Raw genomic sequence first — 8511 nt, forward strand, 5'->3', positions numbered from 1 at the left:
AGCACACCTGACCGTGGCACTCTATATTACGGAATCATCAGCTGTTTTTAACCCCTTAACTGCAGGGTGTCACTTTCATGATGCTCGGGCGCAATGGATCATACCGCAGGGCTTCACTTTTGTGATTCTGTGTTATTTTGAATTATCCCGGGCTTACAAGTGGTGGCTTGTATCATCTATCATTACTGCCAATGTCCAACACTAGTCAGCACTCTAAATCTCATCTGTACTCCCATCCATTGTTGACAATTTAGCCATTTTTCCCCGTTCCTGACTCCCCTCCGTACCTCCCCTCCATTACCCTGTCCTCTCATCTCCCTGGCCGCGCTGCGCTAAAGCAAATTTCCCCCGGAATTATCCAATGATTTCATCCATTGAAATAAGCCCTATGCCCTATTCTTATACAAAATAATATATACCAAAAAGAAATAAGGTAGGCGATAGTGCTATACACCTTGATTTGGCTAATTATCACCTGACAACACCTCACGTGCACTCGTTCGCTAATTTCCCACGGAAATTTCCCCTTTGAAATATGCCGTATAATCTATTCTCATTAAAAAAAAATTATATAAGAAAGGAAGGGAGAAGCCAAAGTGACATTTACATTCACCTGGAACTACCTACTTTTTTCTGTATTTTCGAGATTTCCTACTAATCATTTTTTAGCATGTACTGCTACTGTCCACCAATAGTCCGCACTCCTAATCTCATCTGTACTCCCATCCATTGTTGACAATTTAGCCATTTTCCCCCGTTCTTGACTCCCCTCCCTACCTCCCCTCCAGTACCCTCTCACCCCTCCCTACCTCACCTCCTTTACCCTTTCCTATCGCCTGCCCTGCCGCGCTGCGCTAAGCAAATCTCCCCCGGATTTTTCCACAGATTTCATCCATTGAAATAAGCCCTATGCCCTATACTTATACAAAATAATATATCCCATCCATCCATTGCCAGACGCCATGTATCCCAAACCGGGTGGCCAAGGGCATAGAGTTAGTTGTTTTACAGGGAGGGGCACTAATCCTCCACCAACCCCACTTGACACGTAGGGATGCCAACAGCATCTGGTGTTCCCAGGCGGTCACCCATCCAAGTACTAACCAGACCCAACGTTGCTTAACTTCGCTGATCGGACGGGAAGCGGTGTACTCAACGTGGTATAACAAAAAAAAAATAAAGTAAGTGATAGTGGTATACACCAGGAATTGGCTAATTATCACCTGACAATACCTCACATCCATTCATTCGCTAAATTCCCACCGTAATTTCCCCTTTGAATTATGCCTTGTAATCTATTTCTGTAATAAAAATATATATCAGACAGGAAGGGAGAAGCCTAAGTGACATTTACATTCACCTGGAACTACCTATTTCTTTATGTATTGCCGAGATTTTCTACCAATAATTTCTTAGCATGTAAGTTAGCAGCTGTCAGCCCCATTGTCACTGTAAACCCTTGCCTTCTCAGATAAGGTGCGCCATTTAGTTCCTTGTCCTCCTCTGTAGTCAAAGCATGTCGCACTCACGCCCTGCCATTTCTGCCACTTCTACGCCCATTGCAAAAGGCCCCGTGACCTCTACACCCAGAAAAACTCGTGGGGGAAGCAGGAAAGGACTAGCTCTGCAGTGGAACGTGAACTTTATTTTTTTTTTATGTGAGGAAGAAGGAACCAAAGGCAATGAGCCCGCAATTACTGTTCCCTCCAAGAGAAAAACAAAATACGAGAGAGAGCCAAATTCAAGATCCATTCATTTCTAGATGCCTGGACACACTGAGTTTGAAAGACTGGAGATCATAGGAAGCAGGAAGTACAGACAGAGGGAGATAGTTCCAGAGTTGACCTGTTGCATAAATGAAGGACTGGGAGTAACGGTTGACTCTTGCATTAGAAAGTTGGACAGAAAAAGGGTGAGAGTTTGCTGCTAGACGGGTGCTACGCGCCCATCGTAGAAGTGGAGGAATGCATGCAGACAGTTCAGAGGAACAGTGACCATTGAAGTAGCGACAGAAAAGAGATAAAGATGCAACACTGCGGTGAAGAGACAGAGGTTGAAGGGAGTCAGTAAGAGGGGGAGAGTTAATGAGACGAAAAGCCTTTGACTCCACCCTATTGAGAAGAGCTGTATGTGGGGAGCCCCCCCATACATGAGAGTTGTACTCCACACAGGGGCGGATAAAACCCCTGTATAGAGTCAACAATTGTGCAGGAGTAAAGAAGGAACGGAGTCGGCTTAGCACACCCAATCGTTTGGAAGCAGATTTTACAAGAGATGTAATATGATCTTTCCAAGACAAGTCCCGAGCAAATGAAACCCCAAGCATGTTCAACGATGATGCAGGATTAAGTTGAGTATTATTAAACATAAGTGGGTATACCTGTGGAAGATTTTGTCGGGTTCATAGGTGCAAAAACTGAGTCTTTGATGCATTAAAAACAACCAGATTATTTTTACCCCAGTCAGAGATACGAGCCAAGTCAGACATTAGGTGTGCCATAGCCTCATCTCTTGCCTGTTGAAGTAACTGCTGAGATGGACGTTGTGGGAATCGAATGGAAAGGTGAAGGGTGGAGTCATCAGCGTATGAGTGGGTAGGGTAAGATGTACAGCTTAGAAGGTCATTGAAGAATAAAAGGAAGAGAGTTGGTGATAGGACAGAGCCCTGAGGAACACCACTGTTAAAAGATCTAGGACAAGCACGATAGCCGTCTACAACAGCGGCTATAGAACGACCAGAAAGGAAGCTAGAGATGAAGGCACAGTTAGAAGGATAGAAACCGTAAGAGGGCAGTTTGGAAATTAAAGATTTGTGCCAGACTCGATCGAAAGCCTTTGAGATGTCAAGTGCAATGGCAAAGCTTTCATCAAAGTCCCGAAAGGAGGATGAACAGGAGTCTGAAAGGTAGGTGAGAAGATCGCCTGTGGAGCGTCCCTGACGGAACCCATACTGACGATCAGAAAGAAGGTTGTGATAGGAAAGATGCTTTAAAATTTTTCTATTAAGAATTGACTCGAAAACTTTTGAGATACAGGATGTTCAAGCAATTGGACGATAGTTAGAGGGTTGGGAATGGTCACCCTTCTTTGGGACTGGCTGAATGAGAGCAAACTTCCAGCAAGAAGGAAAGGTACAAGTTGACAGACAAAAGAGAAAGAGTTTGCCCAGGCAGGGAGTAAGCACAGAAGCACAGTTCTTGAGAACAACAGGAGGGACTCCATCAGGCCCATATGCCTTATTAGTACTGAGGCCAGCAGTGGCAGAAAATACATCAGCTGAAGAAATTTTAATGTTAGCCATGAGGAAATCAGAGGGGGGAAGTGAGGGAGGAACAGCACTGGAATCGTCTAAGGTGGAGTTGGAGGAGAAAGTCTGAGTGAAGAGATCTGCTTTATCAGTAGAAGAAATAGCTACAGAGCCATCAGAGTAGAAAAGAGGAGGGAAGGACGATGAGGTAAAGTTGTTAGAAAGGTTTTTGGCAAGGTGCCAGAAGGAGCGGGAAGAGTTCGAGTTAGAGAGTTGAGAGCATTTTGTACAGATGAAATTATTTTTAGCAGAGCGAAGAACAGACTTAGCACGATTCCGGGCAGAAATGTATAAAAGATGTGATTCAGGGGTGGGTTGGCTCCGGTACCTTTTATAGGCCCTCTCCTTGTTGCGGACAGCATTAGAACAAGCGTGATTAAACCAAGGCTTTCGTGCATTAGTCAAAGGATATGAGAAAGGAATGTATGCTTCCATGCCCGAGAGAATAACCTCCATAATGCGCAAGGCACACCCAGATGGCTCCCGGCCATGGAAGCAATAATCATTCCAGGGAAAATCAAAGAAGTACTGCCTGAGGGCCTCCCAATCCGCAGCTCCAAAGCGCCAGAGACGACGTTTTTTTGGAGGGTCCGCAGGCCGTACCGGAGCGATAGGACAGGTTAAGGTGATAAGGTTGTGATCGGAGGAGCCCAACGGAGAGAAAAGATTAACAGTGTAAGCAGAAGGATTAGTTGTAAGGAAGAGATCAAGTATGTTGGAGCTCTCTCCAAGGTGGTCAGGGATACTAGCCGAATTATCAATGATTATGATGGATAGTGACTATGACCCTTCGGGGGATTCGTGTGATGAGCCGGGTGAGGAAATCGTGCCAGAAACTAATAGTACGAGTGCTTTAGTGTCCCAAGTTATCCCTAGGTCCAAGGGAAAGGAGCCGTTAGTGCAGCAAGGGAAGGAATTTGGGAAGGGAATGAAAAGGCGGTGGGTTAGCCCCGGAACAATGGTCCCGCGTGATCCAGCCCGCCATGAGTCCCGAGGTGATTCACCTCCCTGTTCCCCAAGCCCCACTTCACTCATTTCTTCCTCTTCTGCTGAATTATTTCCAGAGTCTTCGTCGTCGGAGTCACCACCAGCATCAACAGTGAAGGCAGGCCGTAGAGGAAGAGGTAAATCCCTGACCAGTAAAAGTAGAGTTGCCAGTAGAGTAAGGGCTGCTAGTGCTGTACGGCAACCCAGGGTCAGTGCGAGTGACCTTGAACCAGATAAATCTGCCTCACAGCCACCCTCCACCCTCACCCACCCTACACCGCCACGACAGGGAATCCTGGACGCCTTCGCGTGGACGGAAGGGTCCGATTTTGTCCCTGAACATCTCCATTTTGACGAGAGTTCCTCAGGAATGCAGCCTGCCTTCACTCTTGACGAGGATGCTGAGTGTGTGGACTTCCTTTTGGCCTTCCTCGATGACGAAGTCATGCAGCACATATGTGATGAGACCAACAGGTATGAATCACAACGTGCTGCAAGTGGTACAGGTGCAGCCAAGATGCAACAGTGGTCCATACTGGGAGTGCAGGAGCTGCATGTGTTCTTTGCCCTCATGCTTCTCATGCCACACTCAAAGAAGCATGGGTTGGAAGAATACTGGTCCATGGACCCCTTACTACCCTCACTCACCTTCAATAAGTACATGGCCAGAGATCGCTTCCGGAACATCATGGGAAACCTGCACTTTGCCAACAACGATGTACTTTCCCAAACTGACCCACTCTGGAAGATCCGGGAGATTCTGAGCAAAATGAACGATAAGTTTATGACATTCTTCCACCCCTTTCAGAAGGTTGTCATTGACGAATCCTTGGTTTTGTTCAGAGGACGTCTTAGGTTTGTGCAGTACATTCCAAGCAAACGCCATCGCTTTGGAATCAAGTTCTTTGTACTGTGTGACTGTAAGACGGGGTACATCCTTGACTTCGTCATTTATTCAGCCAGCACTGTCGATCTTGATAAAACACACCCCCTTGGCTTCTCAGACTGTGTAGTGAAAGTGCTCCTTGAAAGATATTTTGGTGGGAATCATGTGCTGTATACAGACAACTATTATACAGCACCGAAACTTGCCAAATACCTTTCAGAGCACGACATCGGCTCCCGCGGCACTGTCAAGAGTAATCGTGCCCACTTCCCTAAATTCCCAGAGGCAGGAACCTCGCAGCGAGGAGACGTGCACCTACGCAAGTCTGAGAAGATGCTGGCAATACGGTGGCATGACAAGAAGGTCGTGCACATACTCACCACCGTACACAAGGGGGAAATGACAGACAGTGGGAAGGTCGACCGTAGGACAGGCGAACCTGTGAGGAAACCTGATGTTGTCTTAGACTACAATATCAACATGCGGCTGGTGGACAAGTCCAACATGATGATTGGAGAGATCGACTGCCTCCGGAAGAATACTAGGTGGTACAGGAAAGTTTTTCTGCATCTCATAGACATGACGATGCTGAACGCCTTCATCCTGTACAAGATGAAGGTCAAGCCACCCAAATCCTTCTCCCTGAGGTTGTTCGCCAGGACTTGTGTTCAGCAGCTGCTGGAAAGATATAGTAGGGTGACAGCAGCAACTCCAAGGCACCATGCAGTAACACTTCTCGATGGACTTGAGCAGAGGGCGTACATGGATCGGCACAGACTGGTGCAAATGCCTGCCACAACCAAGAGGAAGGCTGCGATCCGCAGGTGCCAGGTGTGTGCACATACCACCCGACGCACACCTGAGCACAAACGCACCTCTTGGCTGTGCGCTGAGTGCCAGGTTCCCCTCTGTGTTACCTGCTTCTTTGATTACCACAGCCAGAAGCAGTTCTAAAAGTGCAAGTGGGAAAGGAAAATAACGTGTAAATAATGTGTAAATAGCAAGTGAAAGCAATGGATGTACAGTACATATGATTGAACAGTGTAATATAGTTTTATGTTACTGCAAGTGACAGTGAATAACATAGTGTAAGTAAAATAGAAGTGTAAATATTGAAAATACAATAGGAAATGTAAATAGAAATGTAAGTAATTAGTAATATAAGAAAATGAGTACAAATACTTGAGCTTATAACAGTGAAAGTGAATCCGTGGCTCTCTACGTATTTTACTGAATGAAAAATTGAATGACTTCAGTGACAATAAACTAATACTACTGAAGGAAACTTATGGATAAAGACTGCAGATATATATAAGTGTTATATAGTAATAGAAATATAAAGTGTGAGGGGTTTTATGAATAATAAATGACAGAATACCAACAGCGAACTATACTCCTCTCGCAGCAAGAAGTCCGTTCAGGGTGTGGCAGAAGTTGGAATTTCCCCAAGTGCGACGTTGCCAATTTGACCACCAATTATCGGATTATCACTCTGTCTCCCTACCTACCCCCATCCCATCTGTTTCTCTCTCTCTCTCTCTCTCTCTCTCTCTCTCTCTCTCTCTCTGTATATATATATATATATATATATATATATATATATATATATATATATATATATATATATATATATTTATTATTTACTTTCAACTTTTTTTCCACACCACCTATGAGGTAAAAGTCTAGGCGCGTTTTATTTATAAGAGGTTTCCCCTGTAGGCCTAATCCTCTCTCTGATCTTTAATCATAATCTTCTTCGTCATCAGAACTTTCTGTTATATTGACGAGAGAGAGAGAGAGAGAGAGAGAGAGAGAGAGAGAGAGAGAGAAACAGGTGGGATGGGGTAAAATGCCCGCCGTGCCCTCTGCCGGACCTCCCACCTCACCACCCCCCACCCCACCACCGGGCTGCCACCGCACCACCACCCCAGGAGGACACAACGGTGGGGTTAGTGACCCCAATCAAGAGGGTCACCAGGACACTACGGTCCTGGGCCCCTGTTCCCCACAACTGCCCCAACACCAGGTGACCGGGGAAAGGCAACTACCTTGCGAGCGGAACAACCGTCGTCAGAAAAGGGGTGGGGCTGAACTAGCTTCAGTCCCAAGTAACACCGTATTGACGGCAATTGTTACACCCTCTAGGGCAGGAGGTCCAAGGGCAGGAGGCCCAAGGCTACGGCCTAATAAAGTGTACGAGGGTAAGGCGACCAAAGGCTCCGGCCTTAGTACACCCCGGAGAGAGAGTTGCCCCAGTGCATCCCTCTCCTGCTGTTCTCTCCTACAGGAGCAACACCGCGCCAACGGTCCCTATACGTGGTGGGGAAAGGTGCGGCCCCGTACGCCCTTCAGTTGCTTCTGGTCGGAAAGATCAGCTCCTGGCTATGGCCAGAGTACGTACCAGGGTAAAGAGCCCTTGCTATCGTACGTGTAGCTTTTCCCTACTACGGGAGCAACACCGCGCTGACAGTCCCTATATGTGGCGGGGAAGGAGCGGCCCTGTACGCCCTTCAGTTGCTCTCTGTAAGATGGATAGGTATCCGGCTCCGGCCGTGGCACATACCAGGGTAGGGAAGCCCCTGAAGATAGCCTCAGTATGTACTGGAGAGAGTGTGGCCTCTGTGCCCCTCACTCCGGCTTGTCCCCTACTATGGGAGCAACACCACGCCGACGCTCCCTATACTTGGCGGGGAAGGACCAGCCCTGTACACCCTTCAGTTGCTCCTTGTATGCCGGGTAAGCTCATGGCCACAGCCAACGTACGTACCAGGGTAAGGCGACCCAAGGCTCTGGCCTCAGGATGTACCAGAGAGGACACGAGTGACGTGAGTCCTTCTCCATCCTCTTCCCCCTGTGGGAGCCCTTCATCACCACCTGGGAATATAGCCCAGGAGGTGACACTAGAGTGGTGGCAAGGCCCGATATCGGACCTACCTCCCATGCCTGGGAGATCCTTGTTCCTGCCTGAATCCCGAAGGAGAAGCTGCCGCAGCCCAGCCCTGTCGGCGCCTCTCCCCCTAGGCACCCGGAGTCCCAGGATAACCAGGCCAGACCCACCGGCTCCTAACGAAGGCGATCCCAGCTCCCTCACTCTACGGAGCCAGAGACGACAGGCCCGACAGCTCCAGCCGTTCGGCCCCAGTCCCGAGGGCCACCTCTCAGGTCGAGGCCCCCAGAGAGGAGGGCCTCTTTGCACCACACCGATGAGGCCCCAACTCGAGGGCCAACTCCCAGGTCGAGACCCCCAGACAGGAGGGCCTCCCTGCACCACACTGACGAGGCCCCAACTCGAGGACCACCTCTCAGGTCGAGGCCCCCAGACGGGAGGGCC

General features: G+C 48.2%; 1 pseudogene; it reads right to left on the reverse strand.

Annotated features, from left to right (window-relative positions):
* Positions 1-1055: 1055 nt before the first annotated feature.
* On the reverse strand, positions 1056-1174 carry LOC145410898 (5S ribosomal RNA; annotated as a pseudogene).
* Between the last annotated feature and the right edge of the window lie 7337 nt (positions 1175-8511).

This window comes from Coenobita brevimanus, chromosome 86 (assembly GCF_032717465.1).
Source record: "Coenobita brevimanus isolate Jiangsu-jjx chromosome 86, ASM3271746v2, whole genome shotgun sequence".
Lineage (NCBI taxonomy): Eukaryota > Metazoa > Arthropoda > Malacostraca > Decapoda > Coenobitidae > Coenobita > Coenobita brevimanus.